Source organism: Triticum urartu, chromosome 2A, assembly GCF_056163025.1.
Source record: "Triticum urartu cultivar PI428250 chromosome 2A, HENAU_Tu73, whole genome shotgun sequence".
NCBI classification, from domain to species: Eukaryota; Viridiplantae; Streptophyta; class Magnoliopsida; order Poales; family Poaceae; genus Triticum; species Triticum urartu.
This window is the reverse complement of record NC_141874.1, coordinates 525,672,714-525,694,085: the sequence shown is the minus strand read 5'-3', so window position 1 is coordinate 525,694,085 and position 21,372 is coordinate 525,672,714.

Here is a 21,372-nt window from a genome sequence, read left to right as displayed (position 1 = left end):
ATCGATGGGATCACATCATTAGGAGAATGATGTGATTGACATGACCCATTCCGTTAGCTTAGCACTTGATCGTTTAGTTTACTACTATTGCTTTCTTCATGACTTATACAAGTTCCTATGACTATGAGATTATGCAACTCCCGACTACCGGAAGAACACTTTGTGCTCTACAAAATGTCACAACGTAACTGGGTGATTATAAAGATGCTCTACAGGTGTCTCCGATGGTGATCATTGAGTTGGCATAGTTCAAGAATAGGATTTGTCACTCCGATTGTCGGAGAGGTATCTCTGGGCCCTCTCGGTAATGCACATCACTATAAGCCTTGCAAGCAATGTGACTAATGAGTTAGTTGCGGGATGATGCATTACGGAACAAGTAAAGAGACTTGCCGGTAACGAGATTGAACTAGGTATTGAGATACCGACGATCGAATCTCGGGCAAGTGACATACCGATGACAAAGGGAACAATGTATGTTGTTATGCGGTTTGACCGATAAAGATCTTTGTAGAATATGTAGGAACCAATATGAGCATCCAGGTTCTGCTATTGGTTAATTGACCGGAGACATGTCTCGGTCATGTCTACATAGTTCTCGAACCCGTAGGGTCCGCACGCTTAAAGTTCTGTGACGATCGGTATTATGAGTTTATATGTTTTTATGTTCCGAAGGTAGTTCGGAGTCTCGGATATGATCACGGACATGACGAGGAGTCTCGAAATGGTCGAGACATAAAGATTGGTATATTGGAAGCCTACATTTTACCAGAGGGGTTACCGGAACCCGCCGGGGGTTAATGGGCCTTGTTGGGCCCTAGTGGAGAGAGAGGGGCCGGCCAGGGCCGGCCGCGCGCCCCCTCCCCCTCTGGTCCGAATTGGACTAGGAAGAGGGGGCGCCCCCTTTCCTTCTCCTTCTCCCCCTTCCTTTCCCCCTCCTAGTAGGAGTAGGAAAGAGGGGAGTCCTACTCCTACTAGGAGGAGGACTCGTCCTCCTAGCGCGCCCTACAGGGCCGTCCGGCCTCCCTCCTTGCTGTTGGGGAACGTAGCAGAATCTTAAAATTTTCTACGCATCACCAAGATCAATCTATGGAGTCATCTAGCAACGAGGGATAGGGGAGTGCATCTACATACCCTTGTAGATCGCGAGCGGAAGCGTTCAAGAGAACGGGGTTGATGGAGTCGTACTCGTCGCGATCCAAATCACCGATGACCAAGCGCCGAACGGATGGCACCTCCGCGTTCAACACACGTACGGTTGGGGAAGAAGTCTCCTCCTTCTTGATCCAGCAAGGGGAAGGAGAGGTTGATGGAGATCCAGCAGCACGACGGCGTGGTGGTGGAAGCAGCGGTGATCTCGGCAGGGCTTCGCCAAGCTCCAACAAGAGAGAGAGAGAGGTGTTACGAGGGGAGAGGGAGGCGCCAGGGACTTGGGTACGGCTGCCCTCCCTCCCCCCCACTATATATAGGACCCCTAAGGAGGGGCGCCGGCCCTAGGAGATGCAATCTCCAAGGGGGGGCGGCGGCCAAGGGGGGGACTTGCCCCCCAAGTCAGGTGGGGCGCCCCCACCCCTAGGGTTTCCAACCCTAGGCGCAGGGGGAGGCCCATGGGGCGCACCAGCCCACCAGGGGCTGGTTCCCCTCCCACTTCAGCCCATGGGGCCCTTCGGGATAGGTGGCCCCACCCGGTGGACCCCGGGACCCTTCCGGTGGTCCCGGTACAATACCGATTACCCCCGAAACTTTCCCGATGGCTGAAACTGGACTTCCTATATATAAATCTTCACCTCCGGACCATTTCGGAACTCCTCGTGACGTCCGGGATCTCATCCGGGACTCCGAACAACTTTTGGGTTACCGCATACTAATATCTCTATAACCCTAGCGTCACCGAACCTTAAGTGTGTAGACCCTACGGGTTCGGGAGACACGCAGACATGACCGAGATGACTCTCCGGTCAATAACCAACAGCGGGATCTGGATACCCATGTTGGCTCCCACATGCTCCACGATGATCTCATTGGATGAACCACGATGTCGAGGATTCAATCAATCCCGGATTCAATTCCCTTTGTCAATCGATACGTTACTTGCCCGAGATTCGATCGTCGGTATCCCAATACCTCGTTTAGTCTCGTTACCGGCATGTCACTTTACTCGTACCGTAATGCATGATCCCGTGACCAAACACTTGGTCACATTGAGCTCTTTATGATGATGCATTACCGAGTGGACCCAGATATACCTCTCCGTCATATAGAGTGACAAATTCCAGTCTCGATCCGTGTCAACCCAACAGATACTTTCGGGGATACCTGTAGTATACCTTTATAGTCACCCAGTTACGTTGTGACGTTTGGTACACCCAAAGCACTCCTACGGCATCCGAGAGTTACACGATCTCATGGTCTAAGGAAATGATACTTGACATTGGAAAAGCTCTAGCAAATGAACTACACGATCTTGTGCTATGCTTAGGATTGGGTCTTGTCCATCATATCATTCTCCTAATGATGTGATCCCATTATCAATGACATCCAATGTCCATAGTCAGGAAACCATGACTATCTATTGATCAATGATCTAGTTAACTAGAGGCTCACTAGGGACATGTTATGGTCTATGTATTCACACATGTATTATGATTTCCGGATAACACAATTATAGCATGAATAATAGACAATTATCATGAACAAGGAAATATAATAATAATCATTTTATTATTGCTTCTAGGGCATATTTCCAACAGTCTCGCACTTGCACTAGAATCAATAATCTAGTTACATTGTGATGAATCGAACACCCATAGAGTTCTGGTGTTGATCATGTTTTGCTCGCAGAAGAGGTTTAGTCAACGGATCTGCGACATTCAGATCCATATGTACTTTGCAAATATCTATGTCTCCATCTTGAACATTTTCACGAATGGAGTTGAAGCGACGCTTGATGTGCCTGGTCTTCTTGTGAAACATGGGCTCCTTGGCAAGGGCAATAGCTCCAGTGTTGTCACAGAAGAGAGTAATCGGCCCCGACACATTGGGTACGACTCCTAGGTCGGTGATGAACTCCTTCATCCAGATTGCTTCATGCGCTGCCTCCGAGGCTGCCATGTACTCCGCTTCACATGTAGATCCCGCCATGATGCTTTGCTTGCAACTGCACCAGCTTGCTGTCCACCATCCAAAATATACACGTATCTGGTTTGTGACTTAGAGTCATCCAGATTTGTGTCGAAGCTAGCGTCGACGTAACCCTTTACGACGAGCTCCTCGTCACCTCCATATACGAGAAACATATCCTTAGTCCTTTTCAGGTACTTCAGGATGTTCTTGACCGCTGTCCAGTGTTCCATGTCGAGATTACTTTGGTACCGTCCTACCAAACTCACGGCAAGTTTTACATCAGGTCTGGTACACAGCGTGGCATACATGATAGACCCTATGGCTGAGGCATAGGGGACGACACTCATCTTTTCTCTATCTTCTGCCGTGGTCGGACATTGAGCTGAGCTCAATTTCACACCTTGCAACACAGGCAAGAACCCCTTCTTGGACTGATCCATATTGAACTTCTTCAATATCTTATCAAGGTATGTGCTTTGTGAAAGACCTATGATGCGTCTCGATCTATCTCTATAGATCTTGATGCCTAATATGTAAGCAGCTTCTCCAAGGTCCTTCATTGAAAAACACTTATTCAAGTAGGCCTTAATACTGTCCAAAAGTTCTATATCATTTCCCATCAAAAGTATGTCATCCACATATAATATGAGAAATGCTACAGAGCTCCCACTCACTTTCTTGTAAACGCAGGCTTCTCCATAAGTCTGCATAAACCCAAACACTTTGATCATTTCATTAAAGCGAATGTTCCAGCTCCGAGATGCTTACACCAGCCCATAGATGGAGCGCTGGAGCTTGCATACCTTGTTAGCATTCTTAGGATCGACAAAACCTTATGGCTGCATCATATACAATTCTTCCTTAAGAAAGCCGTGAAGGAATGCCGTTTTGACGTCCATTTGCCATATATCATAATCATAGTATGTGGCAATTGCTAACATGATTCGGACGGACTTCAGCTTCGCTACGGGTGAGAAGGTCTCATCGTAGTTAACCCCTTGAACTTGTCGATAACCCTTAGCGACAAGTCGAGCCTTATAGATGGTAACATTACCATCCGCGTCCGTCTTCTTCTTAAAGATCCATTTATTCTCTATCGCTCGCCGATCATCGGGCAAGTCTGTCAAAGTCCATACTTTGTTTTCATACATGGATCCTATCTCGGATTGCATGGTTTCAAGCCATTTGTTGGAATCTGGGACCACTGAGGGAGTCCTAGATTAGGGGGTGTCCGGATGGCCGGACTATACCTTCAGCCGGACTCCTGGACTATGAAGATACAAGATTGAAGACTTCGTCCCATGTCCGGAAGGGACTTTCCTTGGCGTGGAAGGCAAGCTTGGCGATACGGATATATAGATCTCCTACCATTGTAACCGACTTTGTGTAACCCTAACCCTCTCCGGTGTCTATATAAACCGGAGGGTTTTAGTCCGTAGGACAACACAGAGAACAACAATCATACCATAGGCTAGCTTCTAGGGTTTAGCCTCTCCGATCTCGTGGTAGATCTACTCTTGTACTACCCATATCATCAATATTAATCAAGCAGGACGTAGGGTTTTACCTCCATCAAGAGGGACCGAACCTGGGTAAAACTTCGTGTCCCTTGCCTCCTATTACCATCCGGCCTAGACGCACAGTTCGGGACCCCCTACCCGAGATCCGCCGGTTTTGACACCGACATTGGTGCTTTCATTGAGAGTTCCTCTGTGTCGTCGCCGTTAGGCTTGATGGCTCCTACGATCATAAATAGCGATGCAGTCCAGGGTGAGACCTTCCTCCTCGGACAGATCTTCGTCTTCGGCGGCTTCGCACTGTGGGCCAATTCACTTGGCCATCTGGAGCAGATCGAAAGCTATGCCCCTGGCCGTTAGGTCAGATTTGGAAGTTTAAACTACATGGCTGACATCTGCGGGGACTTGATCTTCGACGGATCCGAGCCACTGCCGAGCGCGCCGCATTGTCACGACGAGCATGATCTAGCTCTGCCGCCGAACAGTGCCCTGGAGGCCGCACCCGCATCGGCTTCGACCCTTAATTCAGAGCCAACTGCGCCGATCGAGGATGGGTGGTGGGCCGCTGCCTCGGGGGCTGCGATCCCGACGGCGATCGAGCCGAACACCAGCCCCGCACTCCGCGAGACTCGTGACTCCAAGGAGCCGGACTCCTCTCCGGACTCCGAACCCTCCGTGCCCCTGCCAATCGAATCCGATCGGGCGCCGATCATGGAGTTTACTGCCGCGGACATCTTTCAGCACTCGCCTTTCAGCGATATTCTGAAGACACTAAAGTCTCTCTCTTTATCAAGAGAGCCCTGGCCGGACTACGATCAGCAAGGTTGGGATACGGATGATGAAGAAATTCAAAGCCCACCCACAACCCACTTTGTAGCCACTGTCGACGATTTAACCGACATGCTCGACTTTGACTCCGAAGACATCGACGGTATGGACGCCGATGAAGGAGACGATGAAGAACCAGCGCCTGTTGGGCCCTGGAAAGCCACCTCATCATATGACGTATACATGGTGGACGCACCAAAAGATGACGACAAGGAGCGGAAGGACGCACCAAAGGCTTGTTCCCTCGAGAAGCAGTCAAAGCGGCGACGCAAGCGCCACCCCAAATCCCGCCTTGACAGAAATAACGATCACATAGACCCAGCGCTGGAGCAGGGCGAACCGCTGCCGGACAATGGCAATCCGGATAATCAAACCGTACAAACAAATTCTATCAAGGATAATGGTCCGGACGACATAACGCCGGACAGGCACCCGGAGCAGCAGAACGCCGGTAAAAGTCTTGTTGCCACCGCGAGGAGTCTTAAAAAGCAGAAGCAAAGGCTCAAGGCTGCGCAAGACACACTCCAAATCAGATGGAGTAAAATACTCAACACAGCAGCGAGGTACGGCGACAATCGCCCCTCCAAGAGCTACCCAAAACGGAAGCTGCTACCTGAATTCGATGAGGAGGCCTCAGACCCCCCATAACCAAATATCAAAGCAGCCACCTGGCTAGATAGACGACCCCTCTACCAACACAGAGCGGCATACAACGCCACTCACAATACAACACGCGACCCATGCGAGGGCTCGCACCCAAAGGACGGCGCAACAAGATCCATCTATAGATCACACAAGCGCGCCCCAGCATACAATGCAACACAACAAACATCCGAACAACGCGGTACACCCAGCCACAGGGGTGCCGCACATCCCCTATGTTTCACCAATGAGGTGCTGGACCATGAATTTCCAAAGGGATTCAAACCCGTAAACATAGAGACATACGATGGAACAACAGACCCTGGGGTCTGGATTGAGGACTACATCCGTCATATCCATATGGCTCGAGGAGATGATCTCCACGCCATCAAGTACTTACCCCTCAAGCTCAAAGGGCCAGCTCATCACTGGCTTAAAGGCCTCCCCGAAAGCTCCATTGGAAGTTGGGAAGAGCTCGAAGACACCTTTCGGGCAAATTTTCAAGGGACTTATGTCCGACCCCCGGATGCGGACGATTTGAGTCATATAACTCAACAGCCCGGAGAGTCAGCCCAAAAGCTTTGGAACAGGTTTCTTACTAAAAAGAATCAGATTGTCGACTGTACGGACGCCGAAGCCTTGGCAGCTTTTAAGCATAGCGTCTGTGACGAATGGCTCACCAAACACCCCGGCCAAAATAAGCCGAGAACGATGGCTGCATTAACAAACCTCATGACCCGCTTTTGCGCGGGTGAGGACAGCTGGCTAGCCAGATGCAGCACCAGCGACCCCCAGTATATCTGAAGTTAGAGATGGAAACGGGAAATCACGCACAACAGCAATAACAAACGCCGGAATAAAGAAGACAGCATGAAGGGCACGGCAGTAAACACCGGATTCAAAAGCTCTCAGCCAGGTCAGCAAAAGCCGCCCTCTAATGGCACCAGGGATGAACTGTCCAGCCTCAACAAAATTCTAGACCAAGTATGTTAGATCCATAGTACCCCTCGTAAACCTGCTAATCATACCCACAGAGAATGTTGGGTCTTCAAGCAGTCCGGCAAGCTCAACGCCGTACACAAGGGGGAGGATACACCAAGTGTAGACGAGGACGAGCCTCCCAAGCAAGACACTGGGGAACAAAAGGAATTTCCACCAGAAGTCAAAACAGTAAACGTGTTACACGTGATCAAGGGAAAAAACAACGCAGCACTCCCAGGAAAATATACCCAAGTGCCTGTCACCGCGAAGTCCTGCCACTGGTCGTCTCAACCGATCACTTTCGACCATCGCGATTACTCAGCAAGTATCTGACGCGCAGGATGGGCTGCCCTGGTATTAGACCCAGTAATTGGCGGATATCACTTCACACGAGTCTTGATGGACGGTGGCAGCAATCTAAACCTAATATATCAGGATACAATCCGCGGGATGGGGTTAGACCCAACAAAAATTCGCCATAGCAATACAACCTTTAAAGGAGTAACGCCAGGCCCAGGGGCTCGTTGTACGGGCTCCCTCCTACTACAAGTTATATTCAGCTCCCCCGATAACTTCCGTCGCGAGCATTTAACCTTCCACATCGCTCCGTTCCAAAGTGGCTATCAAGCACTGCTCGGACGCGAAGCTTTCGCTCGCTTTAATGCAATACCACACTACGCCTCTCTCACACTCAAGATGCCCGGTCCACGTGGCATCATTTCAGTGAACGGAAATATCAAGCGATCTCTGCGCACCAAAGAGAGTGCGGCTGCCCTGGCAGCCGCACACTAAAGGCGCCCGGACCAGCGAAAGCATCCAATAGGTCGTCAAGACCTCAGACACAACTAATCAAGTCCGGCGCCGCTATTTATACCGAATAAGTGGTCACACCACTATTTGTCAATACAAGGGGCTCAACGCGCGCAGACAAGTGGCAAGTTTTTCTCATCTTGAATTATACATGGTTTCTTTAAAAACTATCTTTTTACACGACAACTTTTTCACCTAAATTCCTCTCTTTTATAGACGATCATCGTGCTACACCCGTCCAGGATACGGCACAACGGAGACACAGGCGCAGACGTGCAGCAGGGACCCGCTCCAAGGATTATTTTTAGATTAAGACCCTGCGTAAACCTTTTTTACTGTCTCTTGTTGATACATATCCACCGTTGAGAAGGATACTGACGTCTTGGCATGTGACACGCCAGAACAATGCACGTACCTGGACACAAGGGGCTTCTTACAAAGGCCATTATTTAGGCCTGATTTATACCACAAAGACCGAATACCTTAAGGAGTGTTCGGCGTCGCGAGTTTGGCCTTATATGCATCAGCTCCGAATCATTGTCTTTGGTCAAATGTTGGGTTTGCCTGGCTCCTGTGTTTTGGTGCCTTACGTTACGCTTTACCGGCTAAGGTAGCACCAGGAGAACTACTGCGATTGTGCCCTGGTTCATCCGGACGAGCACCTCAGTAGAGAAAGCCGAAAACTGGCTGTCATGATATAGCGTGAGACTGGTCAACCACTCGATGACCTATTGGAATGTTAGAATTCCTCCGCCTTAACGAAGGGCCGTTTCCGGCCAGGCATGTACGCACCCCGGGATCGGGAAAGTGCGGAGCCACCAGGGGCTATCTAGTAGCCCCACTGTCAAACTCCTATGGCTAAGTGAAAGTGCTAAAGCATTATAGTCCGGTTGCCTCGCTCACTCCGCTATTACCTCCTTAATAGGACCAAGACGTTGGGTTAAGTGTGAACGCGTGTTTTTTGCGAGCACCTCCACATTATATGCGTGGGGTTGAAGCCGACGGCCGCAATCTTTCAGGTTATACATATGTATACATAAATGGCCGCCCAGGAGGCATCATATTACTTTCCGGCAAAAGTATAAAAATAGCCATATAAAAATTTATAAAAGCATTTTGCTTACAATGATATTACATATCACTCAAACATAATATTTTTGAGCACTGGGTCTCTATCAAACGAGCACCCTCAAGAACTTCTTCAAAGTAGTGCTCAGCAGCCATTCGACCTATGGCCGAATCCCGCGCTGCAACAGTGGTAGCATCCATCTCCGCCCAGTATGCTTTAACACGGGCAAAGGCCATCCGTGAGCCCTCTATGCACGCCGACCTCTTCATCGCATTAATGCGCGGCACCATGTCAAGGAGCTGCCGCACCAAGCTGAAATAGTTGTTCAGTTTTGGCCTTTCCGGCCATAGCTGATCCACAACAGACCTCATGGCGAGTACGGACAACCTATTCAGTTCGGCCCATTCGGCTAATTGGTCAGTCAATGAAAGCGGACGCTCGGGAGAATGGAATTGTGTCCAAAACAGCTGGTCCACTTCACTATCCGTCTGACCCTGGAAGTACTTGGCCGCATCGGCAGCGCTCGCCGCCAAATCCATATACACATCCTCCGAACTCCACAGCCGATACAGGGAGGCATACCGTGGATCTCCGAACTTCCTCCGCAACATAAAGGATTTCCCAGCTACAATATCCCCGGCTTCCCGCAGCTCCTCCTTTTTCGCCCTCATAGCAGAGCGGATGTCTTTTCTCATCGCAACAGCCTTCTCAAGGTCCGATGCCTTCGCTAGGTTTTCCTTTTCAAGAACCCGGCAATGGTCGGCGACGACTTTTAATTCTATGGCCATCTTGGCCATCTTATCTCGGCTCTCACCATGCGCGGCCTTCTTGGTTTTCAACTCTTCGGCCGCCTTCAAAGCAGCCGCATTACTAAACCTCGCTTGTTCCTTGGCTCGGGCAAGTTCTGCCCGCGAGGCTTCAACAGTGGCAGCTCCATCTGCAGTCACAACATATTAAAGATACTGGCATCATGCTGCTCTTACTATGTGGCGTTTACCAGATAATGACACTTACCCTGTGCCTCGTCAAGCCTTTTGTTAACAAGCTCGATGTCGGCATCTGCCGCATCCAACTGCCGTTTTAAATGGGCAAACTCGCTAGTCCGGCTAGCCACCGGAGCTTCCATCACCTGCACATAGAGGCAGTATGGCTATTACCTGGGAATATGATCCTCTGTTCATCGTCGTTTCCGACGACTACCAGAGTCTCAGGGGCTACTATCTACACAGGGCACACCTAGCATGTGCAGGACTATCATACATTATTTTATGTACCTCAAAGCCTGTCAGTAGACTCATAAAAGCTTCATGCAATCCGCTTTCGGCGGACGAGATTCTCTCCATCACCGTATTCATCAGCACACGGTGTTCATCTGAGATGGCCGCGCGCCCCACCAACTCAGTCAGAACATCTGATCGGACACCAGACGGTGCCGGACTCCTTTTTCCGCTCTCTTCGGGAGCCGGACACTGGGAGCTTCGGGGGTCAATGGGATTATCTTCTGGCCTCACCAGACCCGGAGAGGCCCTCCGCGATGACACTTCGGGGTCACCCGCTTCCGGAGCGGAGGAGTCCAAAGGGGGCGTTTCGCTCTCCATCATCTTTGGAAGAAGATCCCCCGAAGATGAGCTCACTTGAGAGGGACTAAGGCCCGAACTGCAAACATATATGCGGTGGTTATTTTCTCAGAAGAAAAATATGGCATACCTGTACTATTAAAGTATTTCGGGTCACTTACGACTCGCTGGGGAATTGATCCCCCCGCGGACTTTGTGTGGCAAAAGCACCCCCAATGTAGGACCCTCTATGGGAGACTTCTTCTCCCGTTTGGAAGCTTCGGCGTCCGAATCCTCGGGCGCAGTCCTTTTCCTCCTCCGGTTGTCTTCCTTCATGGAGACGCTCGCTCCCTCGGTTAGAATGGGCAGCATTGGGGGCCCACGTCCGCCCGTATTATCCTTCCCAGTATCTTCCTTCAAGGGCTCCAAGCAAGGTGCAACCTGGAGCATCTTTTCCAATACCGGATTGTCCAAACCCTCAGGGAGGGGGGCCGAACACCGAATCAACTTCGCCTTTGTTAGCCAGTCCTGGTCAAAAAGCAAACTCTCAGAAATAACTTCGTAACAAATGAGAGATAGTATGTTCGGCCAGAAGATTCCTTACCTGTTCGGCGGCGCGGTTACTGCTCAGGCCCACGTCCTCGATGATTTCCGGACACTCTACCTGAGGTCCAAAGAATGACTTGTACATCTCCTCGTGCGTCAGGCTGAGGAAATTTTGGATGACACGCGGTCCCTCGGGATTGAACTCCCACAAGCGAAGGGGCCGGCGTTTGCAAGGCTGGACTTGACGAACCAGCATAACTTGTATTACCGCCACCAAACTAAAATCTCCATTGAAGAGATCTCGAATGCGGCTTTGCAGTATAGGCACGTCCTTGGCTAGACCCCAGCTGATCCATGACATCAGTTGTGGTGGAGGGCCCGAGCGGAAAACAGGGGCGGGCGCCCACTTGGCACTTCTAGGAGCCGTGATGTAGAACCACTCCTGTTGCCACAATTCAGACACCTCTGGAATGGAACCTTTGGGCCATGGAGCTCCCGTCATCTTGCATATTGAGGCACCTCCACACGCTGCATGTTGCCCCTCGATCATCTTCGGCTTTACTTCAAAGGTCTTGAGCCACAAGCCAAAGTGAGGGGTAACCCGGAGGAAGGCCTCACACACGACAATAAATGTCGTGATATGAAGAAAGGAGTCCGGAGCTAGATCATGGAAGTCTAGCCCGTAATAAAACATCAAACCCCTGACGAAAGGATCCAGAGCAAGGCCTAGACCTCGGAGGAAGTGGGAGACGAACACGACGCTCTTGTTGGGTTTGGGGGAGGGGATGGCCTGCCCTCGGGCAGGCAGCCGATGCACAACCTCGACGGTCAGATATCTGGCCTCCCTCAACTTTTTGATGTCTTCTTCCGTGACGGAGGAAGGCACCCATCGGCCTTGAAGGCTAGATCCGGACATGATTGAAGGTTCGGAGCACCTGACCTGAACTTTGGGTGTTTGAGCTTGAGGTGGGGGAAGGATTCGATTGAGCATGGAAGGGAAAAAATAAAAGCCTTGTCCCTTTATAAAGAGGGTGAATATCAAGCGTCCTCTCCGTGGCCGTTTGGACTTGCCTATAGTCTAGGAGTCCTAGAAGCGGTTGGGTTACCCACGCCCGTATTGATGAGAATCCCGGAATAAGGGGACACGATCTCTGCTTTAACAGGACGTGCCAAGGAAACCGCCTCGCATGACGCGCTGAGGTGGGATAATAAAACGATTCGAATAAAGGCTTGGCCATGGTGCGATGTCGCACTACGGAATACGTCAGCATATTAGATTTGTGTAAATATTATTCTCTCTATGGCCATATGTGGAAACTTATTTTGCAGAGACTATACCTTCAGCCGGACTCCTGGACTATGAAGATACAAGATTGAAGACTTCGTCCCATGTCCGGAAGGGACTTTCCTTGGCGTGGAAGGCAAGCTTGGCGATACGGATATATAGATCTCCTACCATTGTAACCGATTTTGTGTAACCCTAACCCTCTCCGGTGTCTATATAAACCGGAGGGTTTTAGTCCGTAGGACAACACAGAGAAAAACAATCATACCATAGGCTAGCTTCTAGGGTTTAGCCTCTCCGATCTCGTGGTAGATCTACTCTTGTACTACCCATATCATCAATATTAATCAAGCAGGACATAGGGTTTTACCTCCATCAAGAGGGCCCGAACCTGGGTAAAACTTCGTGTCCCTTGCCTCCTGTTACCATCCGGCCTAGAAGCACAGTTCGGGACCCCCTACCCGAGATCCGCCGGTTTTGACACCGACACCCGCCATTGCTTCTTCATAGTTCGAAGGTTCACCGTTGTCTAACAACATGATTTCCAGGACAGGGTTGCCATACCATTATGGTGCGGAACGTGTCCTTGTGGACCTTCGAAGTTCAGTAGAAACTTGATCTGAAGTACCTTGATCATTATCATTAACTTCCTCTCTAGTCGATGCAGGCACCACAGGAACATCTTCCTGAGCTGCGCTACTTTCCGGTTCAAGAGGCATTACTTCATCGAGTTCTACTTTCCTCCCACTTACTTCTCTTGAGAGAAACTCTTTCTCTAGAAAGGACCCGTTCTTGGCAACAAAGATCTTGCCTTCAGATCTGAGATAGAAGGTATACCCAATGGTTTCCTTAGGGTATCCTACGAAGATGCATTTTTCCGACTTGGGTTCGAGCTTTTCAGGTTGAAGTTTCTTGACATAAGCATCGCATCCCCAAACTTTTATAAACGAGAGCTTAGGTTTCTTCCCAAACCATAATTCATATGGTGTCGTCTCAACGGATTTAGACGATGCCCTATTTAAAGTGAATGTAGCTGTGTCTAGAGCGTATCCCCAAAATGATAGCGGTAAATCAGTGAGTGACATCATAGATCGCACCATATCCAATAGAGTGCGATTACGACATTCGGACACACCGTTACGCTGAGGTGTTCTAGGAGGCGTGAGTTGTGAAATGATTCCACATTTCCTTAAGTGCGTACCAAATTCATGACTTAGATATTCTCCCCCACGATTTGATCGTAAGAATTTTATCTTTCGGTCACGTTGATTCTCTACCTCATTCTGAAATTCCTTGAACTTTTCAAAGGTCTCAGACTTGTGTTTCATCAAATAGACATACCCATATCTACTTAAGTCATCAGTGAGAGTGAGAACATAAAGATAGCCACCGCGAGCCTCAACGCTCATTGAACCGCAATCAGTATGTATAATTTCCAATAAGTTGGTTGCTCGCTCCATTGTTCCGGAGAACAGAGTCTTGGTCATTTTACCCATGAGGCATGGTTCACACGTGTCAAATTATTCCAAATCAAGGGACTCCAAAAGTCCATCTGTATGGAGCTTCTTCATGCGTTTGACACCGATGTGACTGTCATGGTTCTAACTCTGATAGTGATGTAGGGGGGTATGTATGGAGAGGCTAGATCTCAGCTATTGGGAAGTTGTAAACACACCAAGATGTACGAGTTCAGGCCCTTCGCGGAGGAAGTAACAGCCCTATGTCTCGATGCCCGGAGGCGGTCGACTGGATTACTGGCGTGTGAATGACAGGGGTGCGAACCCTTCATACTGAGGAGGGGGGTGGCTTATATAGAGTTCGCCGGCCCTCTCCTGCCCACAGTAATGCAGGTTTTAAGGTACATTTAAGGTTGGGCGTTACTGGTAACGCCCCTAATAAAGTGCTACAATGACCATAAAGACTACTCAATAGCCGACCATTTGCCTGCGGAGTGACTTTAGGTCTTCTGGCCGTCGAGTGGCTGGCTTCGTGGTCGAGTGATAGCTTCTTGGTCGAGTGTCTTGAATCCGTCGAGTGGGATACCTTCAAGTCGATTGAAAGGTGACTTCCTCTAGGGACGTCCTTGGGTAGGGCTCTTTGGACGGGTCCGTGCCCCTACCCTAGGTACGTAGCTTCATCATTAGCCCCCGAATGGATCGAGGTTTTGAGTGGGGAAAGAGTTGGAGAACTTTCCGACTGGCTCTTTGGGCTACGTGAGTGCCTCGTTTTGGGTCAATCGTCACGGATGACGTTGCCAACCTTTTTCAGTCGCGTTGATCCATTCCAGGCCTTTCGTCGAGTGAATTTCTTTATTTGTGACATACTGAGCGTCGGCACGGCGGGGTCTTCCATTTTGACAAGTTGTTCTGCAGCCCGCGGATGTCGTGGGATTTCGGATTTTGGGAAGCGCGCGGGACGGGAGCGGCCGCAGTAATCGGAAGCGATAAAGCGGAAGCTCCTCGATCCCCGCGTCGCCTTTTTCGGCACGTACTGCGCATGCATCCGCTGCAGGATTTGATTGGATAGTTTGGGCCTACCAGTCAGCCACTCGGGAGCGGTCCCTTATAAATCGCCGGCTCGTGGTTTCCAAGCCGTGCGCCCTCTTCTCCTCCTTTCTTCTTCCTCTCTTCCTTCGCAAGTCCTTCCGCCACCCCCGTTCTCGCCCCAGCGCAGCAGGCCCGTGCAAGACTTCGCCGGCGACGATGACGAAGGGCAAGACCTCCGCTCTGGAGCGCGCGAAGAAGGCGGCGGCGCAGGGGAAAGGGAAGAGGTCTGCTCGGGGCGGATCTTCCTCCAGGACCGCTCTGCCCAAAGGTTGGATCCAGGGCGACTGGATGCCGTCGGTGCTCCGGCAAGAGGATCTCGACGACATGGTCGAGGGGGGAGTCATTCCCCACGAAGCCGCGCGTCTTCCGGGGGGAGAGATCGAACCTCAACCCCGCGACGGTGAGTGCGTGCTCCTAGCCACCCACATCGACCGAGGGTTTTCTCTGCCGCCCCATCCTTTTTTCCGGAGCTTCTTGAACTTCTTCGGAGCGCAGCTCCACCACTTTACTCCCAACTCCATTGTATACCTTGCCGCTTTCATTTCCATGTGTGAGGCTTTCTTGGGTTGCCGCCCCCATCGGGGACTTTTCAAGCACATCTTTACCTGCCGTTCTCAATCGGTCAAGAAGGCCAAGTCGAGTGACGAGAGGACGCAGGTGATGCAGTTGTGCGGGGGCTTGGCGATCCAGACGAGGGGGAAGAGCTGTTTTCCATCCATTACTTTCCCGGAGTCAGTCCGTGGTTGGCAGGCGACCTGGTTCTACTGTCAGGACCAGGCGACCCCAGGACAGTCGACTGGTCTTCCTCCTTTCTCCCTCGACCGAGCTAAAAAACCCGCTTCTCTGAAAGTGACGCCGGAGGAAAGGGCCCAAGTCAAAGTGTTGGCCGGTCGAGTGGTTGAGCTTGTCCGTGAGGGTGTGACTGGGATGGACCTGCTGGAGGTCTTCCTCCAGAGGCGCATCCAACCGCTCCAGGCCCGTGACCACCCGATGTGGTTGTACTCGGGTCTCGATGACACCACTCGGATCCACCCGGAGGAGGTCACCGACGAGATGCTGGAGGGGTGGCTGTCGAGCATCACGGGGAACAAAGACAACCCCCGAGGAGCCAGGAGGGTAACTCCACTCGACAACTCGTATGAAGTGGACCAGGTATGTGTTATGCTCCCGACTGAAATCTTGTTTTCTGCATTGGTCTTCTTTGAGTTGGTCGATTGACTTTCGTCTTGTCTATTGTTTTCCAGGCGACCACCGAGATGTACTCGACGCCCAACGGGGCTCAGGAGTCAACTGAGGAAGGGGAGGCGAGCGGAGGTGAGAGTGGGGACGACCAAGGTGAGTGGGAGTCCGACGGTGAAGGAGAGGGAGACGACAATGTCGACTCCAGCGAAGAGGAGGAGGAGGAGGTCAAACCCCCTCGCCCGGAGGGGCGGTCCAAGCACACACACGACCCAGCGCGGGAACGTGGCAAGGCGACTGCTTCTGTTGGGGAGTCGTCGAAACGCCCTCGGACCTCTTCTCCTACGCCGACTGGGAAGGTCCCCAAGCACCCATGCACGACACTGTCCAAGCCGCCCAAGGCTCTGCCCAAGATGAAGATAGCTGTCCCTACCATTTCCGGGTAATAATAAAACTTGCTTTCCTTCGTCGACCATGGACAGATCCTTGGTCGATTCATTGAGCCAACTGACTGACTTTCGAGATTTGCAGCGCTGCTACTTCTGAGGTCTCCGCCAAGGACGACGACCAAGAGAGGGAGGATGCTGTTACCTCCAACCCTGGTACGATTTACTGACATTCTGCTTTGAGTCGACTGATCATTTATTGCAACTCTGGTTGATTGAATGTTTCTCTTGCAGCCCCTCCTCATGTTATCTATCTCCCGGATGACGACGACAACGGTCCGTTGAGAGTGAGGAGGCACAAGCGGACGTCGGCTGACAAGACCCCCCAATCCGCTCCGGCGTCCGAGGCCGTGGCTCGGGATGGTGGTGACACCACTCAGGATTCTGTGACCTTCGTCGTTCCTCTGGCGAGTGTGCGGCCCTCGTCGTCAACTGCGGATCCGTCTTCGCTTTTTGCCGCATACCCCGTCCCTGAGGACCAAGCGGCTGCTGCAAAAGAGGCTATACGTCAGGCGGGGATCATGATGGAGCAAGTGAAGATGGCTCGGGAGGCCAGCCAAGCAGCCTATGACGCGAGTTCGGCTCTTCAGAGCAACGTCCAGGTCAGTCGACTCAACACTTGGTCTGTTATGATATGCTGTTTTAAGAGTCTCTTTTCCGAAGATCTTTTGTATCTGTATCTGTACACCCACTGGGTGTGTCTGCCAATCTTTGGACGAGTGGGGGCACGCTAAGTGCACCCATTGGGTGTAGTCCCCGAGACTACGGTGGACTGCTGGCAGTCGACTGTAGTCTTTACATTGTGTTGCTGTAGCTGTATTTCTTCACTCGGTTTGGTCAGGCCAGGTCGAGTGGAACTGTATCTGGTCGACTGCGGGCAGTCGACTTTTTCTCTCTTTCTCTTTGTTTTTTTTGGTCGAACCAGTGGGGGCACGCTGAGTGCACCCACTGGGTGTAGTCCCCGAGACTACTGTCGAATGTTTTTGATTCGGCTGTGGTCTTAGAAACGTCATCATTGTCTCTTAGTTGCTTGGAAGCAACTTATCTTGGACGTCTGTCGACTGATTTTTCTTTTTACAGAAATCTTGCGAACTTGTAGCTCGCTATACTGAGTTGGAGAATCAGCAGATCCAGCTCAACCTTAACTTGAAGGTTGCTCAGGAGAATTTGAAGAAGGCACAAGAAGAAGCAAAAGGTATGGCTGGTGAGGTTCTCCATTCTTAACGAGTGGCTTTTCTTTCTTGTCCGTTCTTGATGTTGGTTCCACTCGACGCTCCGCAGATAAACTGGAGGAAGCTCTGAAGAAGAAGGATCAAGATCTTGCAGAGGCACAGAAGGAGGCCTCGAGAAAAACGAAGCTCGCGGAAGAGAAATTGGCTTCGGTCGGAGCTCTTGAACAGGAGAACTCCAGACTGAAAACTGCTCTCGAGGCAGCTAATCGAGATGCCAGTCGACTGAAGAAAGAAAAGATGGCTCTGCACGACAAGGCGGGTGAGCTGGCGGGGAAGGCAAAAGACTTGGAGGCTTATCTCGGAGGACTCGCCAAGAAGTTGTTCGTCATGCTCGAAGGTAATTATTCCAACCCGGCTGTCTTGTAGTTGCCGAGCCCGCGTACGGCCACTGTCTTATTCTTGAATCGTGTTTGCAGAATTCTGCCAGAGCTTCGAAGAGGAAACCAGTCGAGTGGAGCCAGGCTTGGATCCCACCAATTCTCTCGTGAAGGACGAGGCTGCTATGAACGTGCTCCGACTGGAGTCTCGTGTTACCAGCGTCGTTGATTATCTTGCTCGGCTGAAGGTTGCGATGTTGCGGATCGACACATCACTCTGGCCCGGAACGACACTTCAGAACAACCTCGAGTCCCTGATGGTCCAACTGAATGAAGTCCCGGGTCGAGTGGCGGAATGGAAGAAATCTTCAGCTAGATGTGGTGCTGATGTCGCACTGTCTCTGGTCCGCGTCCATTGCAAGGAGGCGCGAGAAGAAAAGCTAGCCGCCATCCAAGTTGCCAATACCAGGAAGCACAACTTTTAGGACTTCATGGAGACTTTTATTGCTGCTGCCACTCGTATTGCAGACGGGATCGACTTGGACGAGTTCGTCGCCCCTTCCAGTCCTCCTCCTGAGGAATGAAAAACTTCTATGCTTCACTTTAAATTTGCCTCAGAATGCTGAGTGGATTTGTAACCGTTAAACTCCGCCGAGCCAAGGGCTTGAGTACTTTGATCTGAGGTCTGGGACCTTTTAGGCTTTATCTGATCTTGATTTCTCGTTGAATATCTTAATGGTTTGATTCATCGAGTAGATCTTGATCTTCACTCGGAATAACCTTGTATTTGCGGCGCATCTTCGAAGGGGAAGGTAGCAGTCGACTCGCGGATTGGGTTGTGTCTTGTACTTAGGCGAGCACTGGGCTACAGCTAAGCCTCCGAGTGAGAGATTTGCTCTCCACTCGATAGGATTTTTAAACACTTAGGCGAGCGCTGGGCTGCAGCTAAGCCCCCCGAGTGGGAGGTTTGCTCTCCACTCGGTAGGATTTTTAAACACTTAGGCGAGCGCTGGGCTGCAGCTAAGCCCCCGAGTGGGAGGTTTGCTCTCCATTCGGTAGGATTTTTAAACACTTAGGCGAGCACTGGGCTGCAGCTAAGCTCCCGATTGGGAGGATTGCTCTCCACTCGGTAGGATTTTTTCAAACTTAGGCGAGTGCCTGACTGCAGCTAAGCCTCTAAGTGAGAGAACTTAGGCGAGTACTGGACTGCAGCTAAGCCCCCGAGTGGGAGGTTTGCTCTCCACTCGGTAGGATTTTTAAACACTTAGGCGAGCACTGGGCTACAGCTAAGCCCCCGAGTGGGAGGTTTGCTCTCCACTCGGTAGGATTTTTTCAAACTTAGGCGATTGCCTGACTGCAGCTAAGTCTCTAAGTGGGAGAATTTAGGCGAGTACTGGCCTGCAGCTAAGCCCCTGAGTGGGAGGATTGCTCTCCACTCGGTAGGATTTTTTCAAACTTAGGCGAGTGCCTGACTGCAGGTAAGTCTCTAAGTGGGAGAACTTAGGCGAGTACTGGACTGCAGCTAAGCCCCCGAGTGGGAAGATTGCTCTCCACTCGGTAGGATTTTTTCAAACTTAGGCGAGTGCCTGACTGCAGCTAAGTCTCTAAGTGGGAGAACTTAGGCGAGTACTGGACTGCAGCTAAGCCCCCGAGTGGGAAGATTGCTCTCCACTCGGTAGGATTTTTTCAAACTTAGGCGAGTGCCCGACTGCAGCTAAGTCTCTAAGTGGGAGAACTTAGGCGAGTACTGGACTGCAGCTAAGCCCCCGAATGGGAGGATTGCTCTCGACTCGGTAGGATTTTTTCAAACTTAGGCGAGTGCCTGACTGCAGCTAAGTCTCTAAGTGGGAGAACTTAGGCGAGTACTGGACTGCAGCTAAGCCCCCGAGTGGGAGGATTGCTCTCCACTCGGTAGGATTTTTTCAAACTTAGGCGAGTGCCTGACTGCAGCTAAGTCTCTAAGTGGGAGAACTTAGGCGAGTACTGGACTGCAGCTAAGCCCCCGAGTGGGAGGATTGCTCTCCACTCGGTAGGATTTTTTCAAACTTAGGCGAGTGCCTGACTGCAGCTAAGTCTCTAAGTGGGAGAACTTAGGCGAGTACTGGACTGCAGCTAAGCCCCCGAGTGGGAGGATTGCTCTCCACTCGGTAGGATTTTTCAAACTTAGGCGAAACGGATTCGCAGCTAAGTCACCCACTGGGGGATTTCATATGCAAACAAGAGTGACAGCAATTATTGGGACGCTCTTGTCTTTGGTAAAAATGAACTGCAGAAATTTTTTCTTATTACATCTCGTCCAAGGGAGAACTTAAGTGTAAAAGGGGCAGAGTAGTTCCGCATTCCAAGCCCGTGGCTCGTCGATCTGGTGATCAACATTGTAGAGGTGATATGCTCCATTGTGGAGGACTCTGGTGATGATGAAGGGGCCTTCCCAAGTAGGAGCAAGCTTGTGTGGTTTCTGTTGATCCACTCGGAGGACCAAATCTCCTTCTTGGAAGGCTCGACTCTTCACATTCCGGGCGTGGAATCGACGCAAGTCTTGCTGAGAGATGGTCGATCTGATCATGGCCATCTCCCTCTCTTCTTCTAGGAGGTCGAATGCGTCTTGCCGGGCCTGTTCTGCTTCATCTTCGGTGTAAAGCTTGACTCGGGGCGCGTTGTGAAGAAGATCACTTGGCAGAACTGCTTCGGCTCCATAAACCAGAAAGAATGGAGTTCTTCCAGTCGATCGGTTCAGGGTGGTCCTCAGCCCCCACAAAACCGATGGAAGCTCGTCGACCCAAGCACCTGCCGCATGCTTGAGATCACGCATCAGTCGAGGCTTTAGTCCTTTGAGAATCAGACCATTTTCTCTTTCAGCTTGTCCATTCGACTGGGGATGGGCGACCGATGCGTAGTCGACTCGAGTGCCTTGAGAGGCGCAAAAAGCTCTGAACTTGTCCGAATCGAAGTTTGACCCATTGTCAGTGATGATGCTATGCGGGACTCCATATCTGAATGTTAGCCCTTTGACGAAACTGATAGCAGTGCAAGCATCAAGATTCTTGATAGGCTTAGCTTCAATCCATTTGGTAAACTTGTCGACTGCCACAAGCACATGAGTGAAACCACTTCTGCCTGTTCTCAGTGGACCAACCATGTCTAGTCCCCAGACAACAAAGGGCCAGACGAGTGGAATGGTCTTCAGGGCTGATGCAGGCTTGTGTGACATGTTGGAGTAGAACTGGCACCCTCCACACTTGTCGACTATCTCTTTTGCCATCTCATTTGCTCTTGGCCAGTAAAACCCTGCTCG